At 37.4% G+C, this 20,389-nt stretch overlaps 1 long non-coding RNA gene across 2 annotated transcripts in view; it reads left to right on the forward strand.

Annotated features, from left to right (window-relative positions):
* Positions 1-6,482: 6,482 nt before the first annotated feature.
* The window catches only part of LOC140527987 (uncharacterized), a 37,974-nt gene continuing 24,067 nt past the window's right edge, over positions 6,483-20,389 (forward strand). For both annotated transcript variants that reach the window (XR_011975008.1, XR_011975013.1), the window contains exon 1: positions 6,483-6,619. This is a non-coding gene — a long non-coding RNA (uncharacterized lncRNA). The remainder of the gene's footprint in view (positions 6,620-20,389) is intronic.

The raw sequence follows: 20,389 nt of genomic DNA on the forward strand, positions 1-20,389 counted from the left end.
ATGCTGTATTTGGTCCTGGAGGAAAGACGCAGTCACTGAAGTTTCTCAGTCAGGGTACATATCTCTCTTCTATCTTTCTAACAAGAATAACCTTTTCTCCTCCCAACTCCCAGATACACCAAAGGGAAGAACAAAGAGTGGAGGCTGGAATCATAGAAATACTGTAAAGCTTTCAAGATCACACTCATGAACTGGAGCATCAGGGCCAATGAGGAAAGGGAAACCCATCAGTGAGTCAGAGATCATGAAATGCCAGGGCAGTAAGGAAGGCTAAATAATGGAGACCATAGAACAGAGAATTGCAGAATCACAGATTTTCAACATTGGAAGGGATCTCATTGATCAAGTACTTCAAATCACACCTGAAAAGAAAATTCTCTCTCTAGCACACCAAGCAGGTAAGGACCTAGGCTTTGCTTAAAGACCAATAATGGGAGCTGACTACCTCCTGAAGCAGCCCATTATACTACTAAATAGCTCTATTTCTTAGAGGACTTTTCCCTATATCAAGTCTAAATTTACCTCTTAGGAGCTTGCACTCACTGCTCCTAAATCTGGCCCTTGGCGGCAAACAAAATAAGTCTAATCCCTTTTCCCCTGTAACAACCTTTCAAGTTATTGGAATATTTTCAGTTCTCTCAAGGCAATCTAGACTCAAGTGGTTAATGCCATAAGAGTTAATAAGGTTTGAAATTGGGAGAGGCCTTAGAGATCATCTAGCCTGGCACAGCACCTGGCATATAGCAGAAATTTAATAAATGCTTGGCAATGGAGTCATTGAACAGTTTCATTTTACAGATGAGGAAACTGAGATTCAGAGTGGTCGTTTCACAGGTAGGAAATAGTAGAGGAAGGACTCAGACTCTTCCTCCCCAGGCCTAATATTTCATGATCTTTTCACTCTTCTATGATTTTCCTCCCCAAAAATAATCACCAGGGGATAAATTCAGGGGTATGCTGGAGACAGCCTAAATCAGTTCCTACAAGCCAATCATTAAATTTTTAACATGAGCATTTACTTTTGGAAATCAGAAAATGCTGATCTGAGCTTGATTTCTAGTTTTGTTGATTGTCTAAACTTAAAGTGATGGAGAAAATGTTAGTTATTAATGCAGATTAAATTTAAAAGCATGTCATGTGTCATTTCCCCCCAAGAACACCAAATGTTAAACATTTACTAATATAACCTTGGATAAAATCAAGAAATACACAGAGCTGTCAAATATAGAGTTTAAGGAGTGCACAAAGAACTATTTTTATTACAAGAGATCATCAATAATGAACCAGTAACATCTGAGAAGTCAAGTAGAATCAACAATAGTACAAGGCTAAAGTAAGTATTGGTAAAAGCTGGTAACTGGCAGAGCAGACCAAGTTGAAGGAGGTTTCCCCCAATGTCAGTTTGTTCCTGTAGTCTTTCAAGCCACTATGGACCAGACTAGCCCTGACCTCAAGATCTTCCAAATGAGCCCTATATAATATGTGTAATGGGGCCCTGCCTGAGCGTGGCCAGATGGGAACCTCCTTGTATAACCAGAACAGGTTGTATCTTTAAAACTGGCCAGACTGAGAGTCACTCTTTTTTCCTGAAGTCTCTTCCCTGCTCTCTCTTTCCTGCTGCATCCAGACGGTGAAGATCATAGTTTAACTACCATGGATGTCTGTGAACTGAACCAGAGAAAGTGGAAGGAGGTGTTCCTTTCCTGTTTCTCTCTCTCTCTCTCTCCTTCCCTCTCTCTCTCTCTCTCTCTCTCTCTCTCTCTCTCTCTCTCTCTCTCTCTCTCTCTCTCTCTTTCTCTCGCTGTCTCTTTCTCTCTCTCTCCTTATCTGTCTGTCTGTCTCTCTCTGTTCCAAGAAGTGGGCCTAAGGGGATGGGGAAGGGGAAGGGCATTTATTTCTCTTCTGTCATTGTTTGACTTCCTCAGTTCCAGGTGCTGATGGCAGTGATCCCCACTAGACCTACGAGTTTGAGACATATCCACCTTGGAGTCAGTATTACAGGCAGGATGCTGAAGTCAGCCAGCCAGGCAGGGACTCCTTGAGAAGGCTGAGTGCCAAAGTACCCAAGACTTGGAATTAGGACTGTACTATATGGGAACTGAGCAAAACTGTGAACCTAATCTCCTTCCCCTCCCCAGACACTAAAGATGTACAAGAGTGGAGAGGAATTGCACCCCATCTATTGGGAAGTAAATTTGACTGTACCTTTTGAAGCACATATTCCTTTGTAAAAGTTAATCTGACTCTTAGTGGCTAAATAAAATTGGAGTATAGGCCATTATACTTGAAGGAGCTCCACTGGTAGGGAATGGAGCCATTGGCAGAGATCCCACACATCCCCACTCCTTTCAAGGGTACCAGAGAACTCTGCCAGAGAGGTGAAATCTAACATACCTAGGCATCAGGCAGTAGGGGCCAGGGTTGTCTGTGTTACATACATTATAAATTAATAGGGCTGCTAAGTGGCACAGTTTATAGATTGCCAGGCTTGGAATCAGGAAGATCTGAGTTCAAATCTGGTTTCAGATACTAGCTGTGTGACCCCGGGCAAGTCACTTAATCCTATTTGCCTCAGTTCCTCATTTGTAAAATGAACTGGAGAAGGAAAAGGCAAACCCTTCCAGTATCTTTGCCAAGAAAACCTCAATGGGGTCATGAAGAGTTGGCCACAACTAGAAAATTACTGATGAACAACATTTGAGAGTAGATATGGTAGAAGATAGAGTTCTGGTCTTGGAGTCAGAAAAAACTGAGTTCAGTTCTCATTTCCGGAACAAGTTGGTGGTGTGGGCAACTTCTCAGGGCCCCCAGGCAACTCTTTAAAACAATAAGTTAGAGCTGGTGATTTTCATTGGTAGAGGGAGCTTCCATACTGAGAGTTCCCTACACTGAAATAATAACAGGTTGAGGGGGGTGGAGAACAGAGAGAAAGAAACAAAGTCTAAATATAGTGTTTATATAGCTCTATGTATATATAGCCCCATAAATAAGTAATGTGGATATTTTCAATGATATTTTCCCCTGAATATAACAACCAAGGAATAAAATTAACACTTAATATATTCCTGTTGAGTTCAGAAACTTTTTATCAATGGCCTCAAAATGAAGATTTTTCTCCCTATGCTTTTAAATTAAAAATATCTGCAACTGTAGGGAATGCCTTGAAATAATATCTAATTACTGCTGTAAATAGAAGAAATGGCAGAATCCCTAAGGGTGAACAGGAAACTGCAGCTTAAAGCATGAACACTGCTATTAAGATTTATGAACACGCTAATCAGTTTGATTTCAAAGATTTATTCCATAATGGGCATTTCATGGTCTTAAAAAATCAGCCAACATGGTCAAGAACAAATTAAATGCATTTCCAGTCTATGCATTGTTCCAGATAATGGAGTAAGCATAGGCAGTCAACACTTTGTACTCTTTTTTTTCCTTCACTTCTTGAATTCTGGTTTGATATAGGCTGTAGGTAAAAGGGGCTGACCTCCCTGGGAGGCCCTGTGCTTGAACTAAGGAGACTCCAATTCAATCTGTCATATTTACTAACAGTACGACTTTGCATTGTAAGTCAATCAATTGCTCTGTGTCTCAGATTCCTCATGTGTAAATTGGCAATAACCCTGTTCTACCTGTCTCACAGGAGGAAAATGCTTAGTAAACTTTAAGTACTTCATCTGATCGGTGATTGCGTTAGTGAGGATATTTCCTCTCATGTTATACTTTTCAACACATCCATGCCTGCCTAACTTGTATGCCTCTTATGCACATCCCTCATTTAGCTTTTCCCTTCAGCTCCCCAAAATTATTGTGTAGGGGCATTTTTTTTTACTTTCCCTTGGCATTGTAAGAATGCCATTGAAATGCAGAGGCTGTCTTTCAGTTGCCATCATCACATGACCAGCCCATAATCTTTCTTTCAATCATGTGTAATAGTTTAGGAAAAGATAAGCACAACATATGACTTATGTAGTATGTATAGAGTTGGCTACAAGCTAGTTGACAACCATGTCAAGATCATCTTTTACTCTGTTCTTTTTTTTGGTAGTATATACTTCTTGTGTGTACGAGTGTGTGTGCTGTGACCTATTTTCATCCACCATGCATCTCTCTGCTGCCCTCTGAGTGATACTCATTTGTTATTTTAGAGACTACAGTAGGCCATGCCTAGCAGACAGACAAGAATAACTGAGAAATATGGCCTCTTTTTTTCGGGGAGAAGTCTGGGGTCACTAAGAGAATCTCTTAACTTCTGAAAGATAATCCAATCAACTCTTCTCTCTCCCATTTCATTCTGGCCCTGGGAACATCCAGAGAAGTCTAACTCCAATGCTTCTTCATGATATGGAGGTGGCCCTGGGTAACTTGACTTTAGAGTCTGGGAGACTGCACAAAGCTAGAAAGACTTCTGATCTAAAGAAATGGGCAATTATTAGTTAATTAACGTGTACAAGACTGTGCAAGATGATAGACATCCAAAGATATAAACAAAAACTCTTCTTGCCCTCAACAGTTCTTCCATTGGATTCATGCAATCTTCCATTGAGGGAATGTATAATGCAAACAGATTATTTGATACATGATGATTTGTGAAAAAAGAAAATAAAAACTTTAATAGCAAAGAGAATGATAAAAGCTTGAGTCAAGCTTTGAAGGGAAACACGATTTCTAAAGGAAAAGGGGAGGAAAGATAACATTCCAGGCATGGGGGACTGCTTATACAAAGTCACAGCAAGGGAAGATGAGGTATTGACTTTAGGAAACACCAAGTAGTCTAGTTCGACTGAAATGTACCATGTGTGAAGGGGAGTGATGTACAATAAGCCTAGAAAGTTAGGCGAGAGCTAAACTGTAAAGGGATTTAAATATCAATTGAGAAGATGTTTATCCTAAGTCTTGGTGACAAACTGTCTAATGTACAAGGATCAAAGTAGTTAAGTAGATCAAGGCTTAACACCTGCATATTCTTCAGCTGATAATCAGTTATTTGTACATGGGAACTAATGCAATATGAAAAAAAAATACAGAATGGCTTTTAGTCCTGTGTAGCCTTCTTCCACTTCCACATGGAAAATATAGCTATCATGTAGTAGTTTTGTTTTGTTTTGTTTTAAGTGATGGGTATTCCTAATGACAGCTAAGCGATACAATACACAGAGTGCGGAGTTGGAGTCAGGAAAGTTTGTGTTTACTTCTAGCCTCAGACACTTACCATCTCTGTGAACCCAAACAAATAACAACCTCTCTTAGCCTCAACTCCCTCATCCATGAAATGGGGATGATAATTGAAACAACCTCCCAACCTTATTATTATAAAATGAGATCATTGTACTGTGCTTTATAAACCTTAAAATGCTAAATAAATGTTAGTTATTGTTATTACATGACACAATATTCAAAATAGCTGTCTTTGTTGTGTCAAAAGATTCAGAGTAGATGCCCAAAGATTAGAGAATGGCTAAAGAAATTTGCATCATTATAAATGTAGAATATTAAGAATTCCAAAAAGGATGGGAAGAATTATGTGAACTTGATGAGGAGTGAAGTAAGCAGAACTAGAAAAACAATATCAATAATTGCAACAGTGATGTACCCAACAAGAAGGAAAACTGAATCTGAACATTATGTAACCATAATGACCAAGCTTGATCATGGAAAAGAGTTGAAAAACTTTACATCTATACTTCTTTGCAGAGATGGGGTACAGCTATGGGACATTGCACATACTGTCATATACTATTAATGCATTGATTAGTTTTACTGATCTTTCCCCCCCTTTCTTTTTAAATCTTTTAATTTTTAAAGAAAATAAAATTCTAGGTAACAGAGGGGAAAGAATATGTTTGGAAATGAAACTGATGTAAAAATAAAGTGTATCATTAGAATAAGATTTTGCAAAAGGAACAGAAAGTATCATCAACCAATTAGAAGGAAGAAGGTTCCAAGTGAGTGAAACTACCACCCCAACCACTACCACCACTATCTTCCCTTAGACATCAGCTAGGATAACCCAGGACTTAGATTCAAAGAAGTCCAGGAAATTGTAGTCTTTTGCCCCCCTTCAAGATCACCATGGCTCTTGTCATTTCAGTCCTCACATCATGATACCGTGGAGCAACTTTTGTGGAGATGTAGCCTGGTAGGTGCTTCACCAGAACTGCTCTCAGATGCTTGCCACATACACACACTGTCATGACAAATGTGAGATTAAGGGAAACTGAAGCACAAATGTCTGAGAATAAACTATTTACTGGTAAGGCTAGCAATTACCGATAACAGAGGTCAATGACTCCTCAGTGACCAGAGACACACCTTACAATTAGACAATCTTTTTATATAGTCTGATTGTATAAGAGAATCACATAATGCTAACTAAACTAGAATTGTGAATGTTCCCTAATTACATTCACTTGCAGAAGGGGTCTTCCAGATCCCATGGCAACAAGTACACAAGAGTTAGTCAACATTCTTAGAAAATCCCCAACCCCACACTCTCCTGTACTCCAGATACCTAGGGCTAGGAAAAGCATTCCAGGACTGGGGTGAATCATCCTTCATTCATCTTCATCTCCTTCAGGTGGCATGTTTGGTAAGAGAGACCTGCATTGAATCCTATCAGGTACCATACTACCAAGACCTATATAAAAGAACTCTAAGTCAAAGCCTTTCAAAATTGGTTACAATGGTTACTGATGGCATTAATAAAATGCTTAACAATCAATCAATCAATAATCAATTTCACAACATACACATAAGTCTCAGAACCCATAGCCACTGAAGATATAGAAAACAGCTATAAGTTATATTCTTTTTAAGTTATTGACTGCACTTCCACATAGAGCAGTCTGTTGCTAAGTCAACTGTGATCAAAATTTTAATGAAATAGTTACTGAAAGTGACTGACTCAGTTCTAGAAACGCTGTTCATTTTAAATATGAGAAACTGTAGAGTATTAGAATGATATCGATACCAGAATTGTTTTTGTTTTCTTGCTATAGAATATATGTGAATATTAACTTAATATTAACTTATAGACAAAAGAGGAGAATTTGGTTACTAACCATAAGTTGAGATGATGGTATTCTAAGAGAGGACCGAGAGCCTCATCTCACAATGATGAGGGGGAAGACAGACAGATAGACAGAGAGACAGACAGACAGTCAGACAAACAGACAAACTAAAAAAAAGAGAGAAAGAGACAGGTAGAGACAGAGACAGAGAAACACAGAGGAAAAGACAGACTGAGGCAGAGAGGTAAAAAGAGATTTCACAACTGAATCAGTTAAGTTAAAAGCTGGAAGTAATGTGCATTACAGTTGCTGCTGAAGATAGATTCACTTAAGCAGAGGAACAATGCCTCCTAATTCCTTCTCTTAGATTACCTTCCATTTACAGTGTATACACCTTGTATTTACATAGTTACTTTCATGTTGTCTTTCCCACTGGAATTTGATCTCATCGAAAGCAAGGATTATGATTTTATCTTCCCCTGCCTCCTCCAGATCTCCAGTATTTAACTCAATGCCTGGCACACACTATATGCCTAAAATATGCTTGACTGTCTGCCTGACTGGAAGTGGAGAATATGAGAAGTCACTTCTTGGAATTATTAGTTTGGCTAAAATGCTTTGCCCAGTAAGATGTCAAGCACAACTGGATCAATTCAAGTTAGCAGATGAAGAACTTGCTCAACACAGAAGCTATATTTATCAAGGAGCATCTTCTGTACTGTTCCTGAGAAAGAAAAAAGACAACAAAGTTTTTTAGTCCCTACGTTGTGAGTCAGCCAAAAACACATGAGTATGTCTCACTCATGTTTTCCTTGGCAGATTTCTGCAAATGTGTGCCCACTGCCCCCCCCCCATAGAAATTGACATTACTGGTAGAGTGTGATTCAGATTTAGGTGTGAATTGTTATATATTTTGTTATTTATGGTTTTGATTTAATGTATGAATGCCTGTGATGCTAATGCCATTTTTTTTCTTATTACTAAGTAAAATTATGACTAAGATCTAAAAAAAAAGGCATCATTATGAGTGGCTGCTTGTGTGAATGTAAATACATTGTCAGAGGTTAAGGAGTGGGTCAAGAGATTTTATTCTTCCTTAACAGTTACCCTTAGGACTCTAAGAGAATTGAAGTATAACACTGTGATTGTGATCCTTCTCTGAGTACTTACAACAGCAAATGTGAGAGATTGAAGAGAAAGAGCCAACCCAGAGAGTGAGTCATTTCCCACATTCTCAAGTGAAAGGTTTGAGATGTTGCACTATGGATAACCACCCCACACACTGATAAACAGAATGTTCTAAGCACCAAAGTCCTTAGCATAGCAAGTGGTTCAGCATCAGAATCAGATACGTTTTTATCAATGGAAATTTCATTAATGAAAATGTCTTACCATCTGTTTTGCTACTGTGCTTTAAGGAACGTTGGGCCTTTCCATTCAGCTTGCTGCTGAAACCTTCTATCTACACTGTCCCTATTAGAATTGTTTGTTTTTCATTTTCAAAGAAGACCAATGACATCCTGGGGTGATGTCTTGACTTGTTAATGAATTGGCTTTAAGTGAGGAAGAGTTGTACAAAGTCATCAGCCTCACTCTCTCTTCCAGAGTCATCAGCGTCCAGTGACATAAGTCTAGATTACTTCAGATGGCCCAAGATGCAGACCTTGGCCACTTCAATAACTGACCAAGCTCTAAGAACTCTAAAGGATATGCTTCAGCCAACTTCATGGCCATTGGAACAAACTGTTCTCATTTGTCCATTCTGCCAGGATAAGTGTGTACATACTTGGGTATATACCCTACCTAACTCACCAATGGGTTTCAGGCCAGTTGGTTACTCTCAATCTGGTGTACCCATCTGCTGAAACTGTTGAGAGTTGGGTGACAGGTACCAAAGGTGGATGAACAGTCCTAAAGATGGCTCAGTAAGCCATCATATCCAAGGTACTAGTACTCTCCATATATCTCTTATTAGAATACAAAGTCCTTGACAGCATACATATGTATATGTATATATGTGGGTGGATGTGTATGTATATATGTACATATGTATACATATATATATACATATATATGTATATCCTCAGCACTTAGTGTATTGTACCTCATATTCCCTTAATAAGTGATTTCCATTGAATCAATTATTAATTCATTCACATAAACATGAATTGTTGGTACTCTCAATGGGTATCCTTGTCCAATGAACAACAATTAGATGTTCTACATCTCTTTTCTCCACATACCTCCCACACTAATCCATCCTCTTACCTTCTTAACTAAGGACCCCATCATGCATAATCAAGAAAACTGTCACCATTCTCACGGAGCTGACTCTTCCCTTCTCCTGTTCTCATAAAACCTTGGTGTCATCTCCCACTAGCTCTGTACTTACTCAAGGTTCTGATGGGAACAAAACAACAAAAAAATAGCCTCTCTCTTCACCATGGCCTATCCTTTTTCATACATTCTTTATTTCTCTCTTTTAAAAGATATTTATTTTTAAGAAAGAAAGGAAGGAAGGAACAAAGAAATGAAGAAAGAAGAAAATATTAAAAGTATGATTCAATTTGGACACAATTAATCATTTCTCTCTTTGAATATCATTAGCATTTTTTCATCATGAGTCTATGAATTGTCTTGGATCATTGTCTTGATCAGAGTTGCTAATTCTTTCACATTTAATCATCCTTATTATATTGTTGTTATTGTATACAGTGTTCTCCTACTTTTGCTCACTTCACTTTGCATGAGTTAATTATGTCTTCCCAGGTTTTTTCTAAAACCATCCTGCTCATCATTTCTTATATCACAATAGTATTGCATCAAAATCATATACCATAACTTATTCAGCCATTCTCCAACTGATGGGTATCTCCTGGGTTTCTAATTCTTTGATACTACAAAAGGAGTTGCTATAAAATAGTTTTGTACAAATAGGTCCTTTTCCCTTCATTTTGACCTTTTTGGGATAGACATCCAGTATAGTGGTATTACTGGGTCAAAGGGTATGCACAGTTTTATTGCCCTTTGGGGATAGTTCCAAGTTGCTCTCCTGAATGGTTGGATCAATTCACAACTCCACCAAGAGTGCATTAGTATCCCAATTTTCCCAAATCCACATCCAGCACTTGCCATTTATCTTTTCTGTCATGTTAGCCAATCTGATAGGTATGAGGTAGAGCTTAAAAGTTATTTTAGTTTGCATTTCTCTAACAATAGTGATTTAGAACACTTTTTAAATATGACTATAGATAGCTTTGACTGCTTCACCTGAAAACTGCCTCTTCCTATCTTTTGACCATTTATCAATTAGGAAATCAGTATCATTTTCATAAATTTGTCTCAGTTTCCTACGTATTTGATAAATGAGAACTTTATCAGAGAAATTATTCTAAGTAGCAACAACTACCCACCCAATTTCCTGCTTTCCTTTTAATCTTAGTTTCATTAATTTTCTTTGTGTAAAATATTTTTAATTTCATGTGATTGAAAATATCCATTTTACTTCCTGTGATCCTCTTTATCTCCCTAAAGTTTTCCCTTCTATTTTCCTAATTTTTCAATCTCTTCTTATCTATTGGTTTCTTCCTTGCTTCCTATAAACATACTTGAGTCATCCTAAATCTTTAGAAAATGTATAAAATATTATATATATACATATATAAATCATAAAAATCCTCATTAGACCCTATTAGTGTTTTTCTCTCCTCCCTTTCTCAGCCAAACTTCTTATTAAAGCTAACTGATAAACACAGTCTTAAGCAATGAAAGAAGTCAAAGACTTCAAGGTTTTTAAAATTCCTCAAGCCTGCAAATGATGCATCTTCTAGAAGAATGTTAGCCAGTATTAAACTTTGATAAGAATGATCACACAAAACAGTGAAAATTTAGTGACTCAGTATGGATTAATTGCCTCAGAATCAGCTGACCATATATTTATTCTAAAATGGTTAGAGAAAAGGTAAAAATTTAGAGCAAATCAGAAAAAAAAATATAAAGATGAGAAGACACTAATTGTGACCATCATATCTCCATCCCACCTGTTCACATGGACAGTTCTCTGAAAGAAGGGAAATGGATAGAAGCAAATACATTGACTCTAGTAGTAAACCACTTTAGCTAGCAAAAGCTTGATCTCTTGGCAAAATGAGAAGATGTAGCCAAGAGGAAAACCAGCTTAGAATGCAAGGTCATTTGTAAAATATTATCAGGGTATAATGGAAGATTATATTCTAAATTGTCTCACAAAACTGTTAAAAGAAAAAAATAAGCATGCGAAATATTGGGATGGGAAATGACCAATTAACCCATCCTAACAATAATTATAATGCCAATAGGCAGAGGAAAACATGTCACTGTGAAAAGGAACAGATCTGCCACAATCACTACAGTGCTAACTCATCATCCATAACAATAAAAACCACATATTCTCACTCTATCTTTAGCAGTATCACTACTGTTTTTTGTATACATATTTAAGTACTGACAACGGTTCACTTGGCTTCAAAAATTCAGTTCCATACAGTTTGTAAATACCTGACTCTGAACTATGGTCTGACTTTTCAAGACTGAAAGACCTGCCATGTGAGAAACTAGAGCATACATGTACATATAGTGGTGAAGGATGGAGGTGGGGTTATAGGGTTGAATACAGATTGTTGGCAGGACTAACCCAACAGTGACTTCAACCCTACCAAGCTCAATAACCAGGAACCTAAGTGTCAAGACTTCATGTGTGAAACACTTTCCTTTTGTGTAATAACTGTGAAGCCTTGAGGGACCAATTGAGTTTATTTATTTAGATACCAGGTGATGAATTTCTTTAGCAAGTATCTACTAAAACATGGAGACCATGTTCACAGATAATTTAAATGTGGTTATAGCATGTCATGATACCCGAAACCAAATACCAGTTCCTCATAAATCAGAAATAATTCTGCACATTACCAATTCAATTCAATTTAGCAATTAATGTGCTACTGTTTGTATAAGATGAAGAAGTGTATGGCATGATTCATGTCCACCAGAAGTTTACAGTCTTTCTGGCTATTTGAGATTTATGGCAAATTCATCATGATTATTCACATCTGCATTAATCCATAATTCCTTCCTAGAATTCTATAGCCGAGTCAGAGGTTCTCATTATCCTTAAAAGAGGAGAAACAAGGGTAAGCCAAGATAGAACTAAAGTTCATAAGACTGTGAGTTAAGCCTGTCACATGAACCTTCAGAGATGAATTCCCTTTCTTCATTTCTAGAAAGCACAAACAATTTCTCCTTCCTTAGCAGTTTTCCTTACTCCTTCTCCTAAAGGAGAGGAGCAAGGTTAATCCTCATCTCCCCTTTAACAATTGGCTACCATTTTATTTTTTATTTTTGATGTTTTATTTTTTAAAAAAGCATACAAAGTGAAATGGGGTATTGTCCTTCAGAATAAATCTGGGGTCAGAGCCAGAGGTGTACATGAGCTTTTTCAAACCTGCTCTCAGAAGCCAATTATTAAATTTTCAATATGAGTGTTTCTACCTCAGAAATAAGGTAACACTATAAATCAAAGTTTGATTTATCATTTTGTTGATTGTGTAGACTTAAGGAAGGAAAATATTTTAATAATGCAGATTAAACTTGAATTAAGTGTATATTTTATTTTTTCAGAAAGCTAGTTGTTGAATATCTATCAGTACTTCTCTGGCATCAAATTTTAATTAACTTCACAATGGACAGAAAGTAATTCCTAATGGCTTTTGTTTTTTGTTGTTCTGAAAAGGATTTATATGTGACAGCTGGGGTAGAAAGGTAGCTCACCAAATGCATGAAAGGAGGCATTTGTTCTTTGCCTATAGATAATCTTCACATAAATTCCAAAGAGTAAACTTAATGGGAGAATATAGAGATGAGAGCCAATAGACAGAATATTGTACACATTGTCAGATGAAGTCACTATATTCAAAGTTTTTGCTTGATTGATTTTCTTTATCACAAAGGAGGTATCACTCTGGAAGGTCAGAGAATTGCAATGACTATGGTATAAATATAGAAAGCAACATTCATGCTTTTTACTTTAAATGATCAATTTTATTCATGGCTGGGTGCACATAAAAGAGTTGTGTAGTCATAAATGCCTTCTTGTTTTCAGTACCTGATCTATATCTTACTAGACCTAGATGGCTCTGGAGGAGAAAGTGAGGCTGATGACTTTGCACAGCCTTCCCTCACTTAAATCCAATTCACTTACAAGTCATGGCATCACCTTTCTGATGTCACGGTACTCTGCAATAATGAAAGATAAGCAACAGCCTATGAGTAGTTCCAACTGCCTCACCTGGGGCCCAACTGGCCAGTTCAATCTGGTCAGCACATCTCATTTCTGGCTTCCTTCCGTCCTTCCTTGCTCCCTCCTTTTTCATTCCCTTCCCTTCCTTTCCTTCTATCCACACAGGGTATCATAACCTTATTATGCCAGAAACTTATGAGAATATCTTGGGGTTTACCATGCCTTAAACCCAATTCACTCTGACTTATTGATTGGTCAACAATAGGTTCCAGCCCAAACTCTATTTGGAGGTCATTGTTTGGGCCTAGATGGCTCAGAGTGAATGTAAATGCTAATTGTTTCTGTTTGAGACAAAAACCCGAGGGTCTTCCCCTCTCAGTCTGATTTTTTTTTTTTTGTTAGGTAAAAGAGGCTATTCCTATGCTTATTTCTTGCCTAGCCTTAATCACTGAATGCATGTTGCCTCAATCAAAGTGAAACCTGGGAAGGACCTTACCTGAAAAAGTCCACTACATCTGAAGTCTTTCCAATCTTCCTGATCTGTATCTTGCCTCTTGGAACCAAAAGGCTTAGGAAGAGAAAGTGAGGCTGATAATTTTTGTACAGCCCTCCCTCACTTAAATCTAATTCACTTCCAAGTTATGGCATCACCTTCCTGATGGTCCTCTTGAAAACAAAGGACAAAAAATAACCACATATATACAGATTTATTCTCTATATAATATGTATATGTGTGTGAGTTTCCTCATATGTCAACAGACTGTAAGAAAGCTAACATCCTGAAAAGTGCAAAAAATGGGATATTATTTTAAGTTTTGATCTTACAGCAAAAGTTAAGCATAAAATACTTAATATGGTTGCTTAACATTTAATATGGCTGCTGCTGTTCAGAATTTCTTCCATCTGGTACGGTGTGTGTGTGTATGTATGTGTGTGTGTGTGTGTGTGTGTGTGTGTGTGTGTGTGTGTGTGTGTGTGTGTGTGTGTGTTGGTGTAATGCTAGTGACGGTTAGAGATCTTCCCCACCCATTGATGGGCCTAACCATTAAGGGAAGCTTAATTAGGAGAGGCCTACACCTTTTCTTAACTTCTAATGAGGCAATGCTTCTGCAGGGTTGTGATGCCCTCTGACTCTGAAAAGTGTATAAAAACTCTGAGGTGAGGTTTTACTTTGAGGCTTAGATTTTGGAAGAAGATTTATGGGCCAGATGAGACTCTGGGAAGCTGCAAAGGAGGCTTTGAAAACTCAAATGGTAGTGCTTCTCTCTTTGGTAACATTGATTTCTGTGATGAATGAATGAAATAACGAGTGAATGAATGAATGAGTAAATAAATGAAAGTACATTTGTTAAGCATTTATTGTGTTCCAAGTACTGTGCTCTGCACTAAGGATATTAATAGAAAAGTGGCATATTCTCTACCCTCAATGAATTCATTCGAATATGAAGAGACATCCCATAGAGATGGGTCATGCTACAAGGCAGAGGCCCAAGGCCAGAATACAGAGGACTTTACTAGAACCACCTTGACCTGGCTTAGAAAAGGCCATTGTCCATTTTCAATAGAAGCACTTAGACATCATAAATTAGCAGGGGCTACAAATCAGGACTCGATTGAGTGGCTTTTTTTAACTGTCTAGATGTCAGAAAATGATGGGAAAAAAGTTAATAATGCAGATTAACCTTAAAAGTGTACCAATACCCTGGGTACATTTTATTTTTGAAGGCTGGTTGTTAAACATTTCCTGCTCACTGCTACCTTAGGGTGAAATGTCAGGGTGGATAATCAGGCCCTGTGGTCCAAAGGGTTCAGTTGTAAGATTGATAATAAAGTCCAGGAAAATAAAGTATGTGTGTATATATGTGTCTGTGTGTGTGTGTGTGTGTGTGTGTGTGTATGTGTGTATGAGAAAGAGAGAATTAGTTGAGTTGGCATTTTTTAAGGCATTGAATTCATAGTCCTGAATTCAAATTAATTAAACATTCAGCAAACTTTATGACTTTATGTACCCTACATACAATGACAAAGGACAGTGTTAATTACTGTAGTGAGAAGAACACAAAATTTGGATGAGAAAAAATCCTTGTCTCAGTAAAGGCTACAGTTTTGTATAGGGGACAACACATATATAAGTAACCACAATACACACACACACACACAAACACACACACGCACACACATGGATAGATAGTCAGAAAGATTTATCTTCTTGAGTTCAAATCTGACCTCAGACAGTAAAGAACTGTGTGACCCTGGGCAAGGCACTTAACCCCATTTACCTCAATTTCTTCATCTGTCAAATGAGCTGGAGAAGGAAATGGCAAACCATTCCAGTATCTTTGCCAAGAAAACCTCAAATGGCATCAAGAAGGGTTAGACAGCACTGAAAAAGAAACACACACTCACACACACACACACATACACACATATACACAAAATGGATCAGTGTCACATGAGTTCCTTTTTGAGATTAATACAACTGTCTTAGGTAATGAGATCGTAGACTTGAAACCTGAAGCACCATCAAAGCCCATATATCCCAACCTCCGTATTTTACAGAGGAAACGAAGGCAGAGGGAATAATTTGACCAAGGTCCCAAAGTAGCTGGTAGCAGAGATAAATTTTGAACGAAGGCCCTTTGGCTCTAAATGTGATACTCATTCTATTTTACTGCGTCATTTCTTGGTACTATGTATATCTGTTAAAAATAGTAGTTGCTCATCACATTTATGCAATGATTCAGCATTTGGCAAACCTCTTGTGTATTCTGTAGTATCCTTTATTTTTAATGACGAAAAATTGAGACTTCGATAGAGCAAAAGGCTTAAGTGGCATACAACAACTAACTAATGGAAGAAACAGGTAGAAAAATAACATATCTTGACTCTCAATTCATTGAACTTATCAGAAACCAAGAGTAATCCCAAAGGGATGAACAGAAATTTTCAAAGCAGGGACAGGTGACAAGAAGAACACTCAGTGGATCTGGGAGGGCAGGCAGGCATGGTAGCAAGCAGGGCAGATTGGCACTGTGGATCATCACAGTCCACCAGCTTGGCCTTTTCTATGTTTACAAGGTTTTCTTGTTTACTTGGTGCCAGGTTTTGTTGTTTTTATGCTACCAAAGAACTACAAGTATTGAGGTCTGCATCCTCAAATTTTAGCACCCTCAGACAAAGAACCCACTACCCCACCCTGGTTATGGTCCTTTATAAGCTTATGAGAATTGACAAGAAAAGAACATAGGATGCTTTTGCTACTAAATAGACATAATCAATAGCCAGAAAGTTGGGAATAAGATGATAGAAGGCTTCTTAGGGAGGTCTTTCAAATGAATTCAATTCAAGAAATATTTATTAAGCATCTACTGTGTGCAAGTCTTAGAGTAAGCAGAATTTTTAAAAAAAAATACCATGCATTGGGTAGCAGCCAGAAATCTGTCAGCACTAGTAAAATTTTATGCTTCAACAGACCTAGAAAAAGGTTATCCAAACAGTAACCCGAATGGAATAAAAATGCCTTCAGATTTATAGAAGCAAATTGTTTGCTATGTAAATGAAGCTTTGGAATATATATGGTTTATGGAAATTAATGTCTTGTATATTACCCAGCTACCAGATTAAAATTGGAGCCACACTGATTAGGTAATATCACAAATCAATTCCCATGGAGAAAAATAATAATAATGCATCAAAGTACAAATACTCAGATTAAACATGTTAATATATAAGAAAAGAGAAGGAAGAGGGGAAAAGAGTCTATTTTTCCTGAATGCTTCTTTTGAATGCTGGTCATGTTCCAGTTTATCTCTATATTCCCCCAAACAATGGGCAGAAAGTAAACAGCCACCTGGTTATGACACTTCCTATTTCACAAAACATACTGGAAGAAAAAAGAGAAGGAGTGAATGAGTGAGAGAAATCTGGCTTCTTTCCTGCAAGTTAAATATCAAATCATGTGAAGCTTGCATTGCTGAATGTGGCAATACTTCCATGGCTCCAATCAATGGAACATTTAGACAGAAGGAAGGTGAGCAGAATTTATTACCAGTCTGCAAGGTAATTCTTTTCTTCCCTTTCCCCCAGTCCTAGCAGGTTGGAAATGGTGTACGGGTTATTCTGAAGGCTCCACAAAAAGCTTCAGGAATCATAAATATTTAATGTCTTTGAGTTAGATAAATTAACATAGCCAGTTTACTATTGTGGAAAGTGACATTGCTGATGTCTACAGACTTCAGCCTTTGCTTGCAAAAGGGATGGTTGATAAAAATCAGTTCATTCAAGCCCTAGCCAACTCCATATAAAAGCTCAAACTCTTTCAGGGAACAGAAAGGGCTGGTGGAGTGAGGATCAGTATCAAGGGTGGGGAAAGAGTATAGAAAGGGATATTGTTAAACACGATATGTTTTCATTCTTTTCTTTTCATTGTAATATGTCACTGGCTTCCTTGCGTATGCATGTTCTGGAACAGAAACTGAACCAAGATTGTTTTCAGAAATAGAAACTTAAGAATCATTACTTTGTGCCTAGGGAATGCTTCCTGTGTTATTGAATGTGACAGCATTTTAATTTTTCTGATTAATGTAACATTTAGTCCACACCTAACTGAGGACTAATGGTGAGGGCTTCTGCCACATCTCAGTCAAGTTGTCCCACTCTACCCACTTAAAATTCCACCATTTGGTAGTCATTCCTTTAGATCTTTCTAATAGTGCCTGGCTGTCCTCTAAGTTAATCATATAGGTGGATTGCTTCAAATGCCCTAAAGGAAGATATTTCAGATCCCTGGGATCTATAGCACTTGGAGATAGAAGGAAGCTAAGAGATTGTAAGTGTAATGTCTTCTTTTTACAGCTAAAGAAACAGAGACCTCAAGAGGTGAAATGGTTTGTCCATGACTAAAAACATCAACTAAAAAACCCAGTACTCAAATTTAGGTCTTTTCATTACAAATCTAGGAATGTTCTTATTCTATATTTTCCTGCTTATTTGTTTGTTTTTGTCTTTTATTGTGCCTATGAAAATCTAATTTAAGAGAAAAAAATAGAATCTTAGTTTTGGAAAGGACATTGGAGGAGATCTAATCCAAACTTAAGATGGGAGGAATGCCTCTTGATGAAGGAATCCTTTCCATATCATCCTCTGTAAGTGGCCATTCTGACTCTACTGAAAAGACTATGAGTGAGGAGGAACTCTACCCCATTCAAACATCCCTTTCTATTTTTCTATATGTCTTTATTCTTATATTAACCTGAAACCTACCATGCTGTAACTTATATTGGTGGTTCCACTTCTGCTCTCTGGATGCTGGGAGAAAACAAAAATAATCCTTTTGCAGGTATTTATAGGAAAGATCCTAAGGTCATATTTCCTAACCCACTCTATGTCTTTTCTTCTTCATGATAATTATCTATAATTCCTTGAACCAAAACTTATACAGTCTTGTTTTGAGTTCCCTCACCCCTGAACTTACTGGCCTCTTCCCCTGTTGCTAAATAGCAGAAGGGCTACTCAAGCCTTTTATTCTGAGATAAAAGGCAGATAGGCCTAGGTCTGGAACCAGTTCTCATCAGTGCTCTATCCCAGTCTTGTGAAATAGAGCAAGCTTCCCTATTTATTCTAAGTGCCCAATAGGAAAGAACAGTAGGTCACATTTATATACCTCCACAACAGTTTTTCCCCACTGCTTTGTTGTGATGTGGAGGTGACCCTAGGTTTTATTGATGGTAGAACTGAAGCTTTGGCAGATCCTAACAAGTAGAAAACTAGCATGAGCCACAGGGTGATAAATGCTTCTTTTAGTAGGTAATCTACTCAGTCTCCAAAGGATGGTAATATGCATCAGGCATCAGGAAAGGTAGTCTTCATGCTGACAAAACTACAAACCTGAAGTACTGAAACAATAATTGCTTACTTTATTGGTTCCAACCCTACGATATTTGGCACAACTCGCCAAGTATCTTAGAAATATGTATTAGCCATTGTGGCACTTACGTTTGAATGAGAAAATAAAAGGAGGAAAACCCTGGTTCCCAATAATAGTAATTTGTTATTAATAATTATTTCTCTCAGATTGAACAAGACTTTTTTACTTGGTAAAAGTATCAGGACATAGAGGATCATATTAGATACACGAATTGGAAGTATGTTATGGGACACTTCTCTCATACTAGGCCAATCACTTAATCAGTGAACCTAGGAAAATAATTTGTAAAATACAGGTAATGATAACACTGCTAAGCTCACAAAGTTGTACGGAAAACACTTAATAAGACATGAAATGCAATAAGGATGACTGGATATGAAAATTACCATGCCCATTCTTGTTGTCATTGTCATTCATAGAGAACTTCCAGTTAAAACCATGCTAAAAAAAATTCCACATGTATTTTAGACAAATTTTGAAAACTGCTTACCTCTTTGTTAGTCAAAGTCATGGAAAGTCTTGAGCCTTTAATACAATACATGTGATTTAAAATAATAAAATAAATGTTTATATGTCACAGGAAACACACATGCATATAGCTATATGCATGTATATATGTGTGTATGTATATATGTGCCTGTGTATATACATATATATTCATTCATACATTTATTTATTAATGGTGTGGTGGACAGAAAGCCCACATAGATCACAAATTCCTGAGTTAAAGTCTATCCTCTGTTGTCATATATTGGTTGTGTCACCCTGTCACATAAGCCAACTTATGTCAGGTCTCTCAGGCCAATCCTCAAGACTTTTAAGTTAAAGAGAAGATGATAGTAGAGGAAGATCCTCCCTGGGTGTTTTCCACTGAGAGAATCATAGATCACTTATTTCCCCATCCCCCCCAAAAATAACCACACACAAACACAGACACCTATAACAGTGTCCATTTGTGTTCAACAATTCAGCATCTATTTATTAATTATCTACTGTGTGGCAGATACCCTGGAAGGCGCTAGTAATAGCAAGTTAAAAATGTAAACAGTCCCTGCCCTCGTATAGCATCCATTCCAAATTGTTAAATTAAATATTAATAAGGAAATAGCCCTAATTGTTCCAACTATAGTCTAATTATTATTATTCCAATGAAGCTGGTAAATACCATACAGCAAAACT

Source organism: Notamacropus eugenii, chromosome 1 (genome assembly GCF_028372415.1).
Source record: "Notamacropus eugenii isolate mMacEug1 chromosome 1, mMacEug1.pri_v2, whole genome shotgun sequence".
Classification (NCBI taxonomy): Eukaryota; Metazoa; Chordata; class Mammalia; order Diprotodontia; family Macropodidae; genus Notamacropus; species Notamacropus eugenii.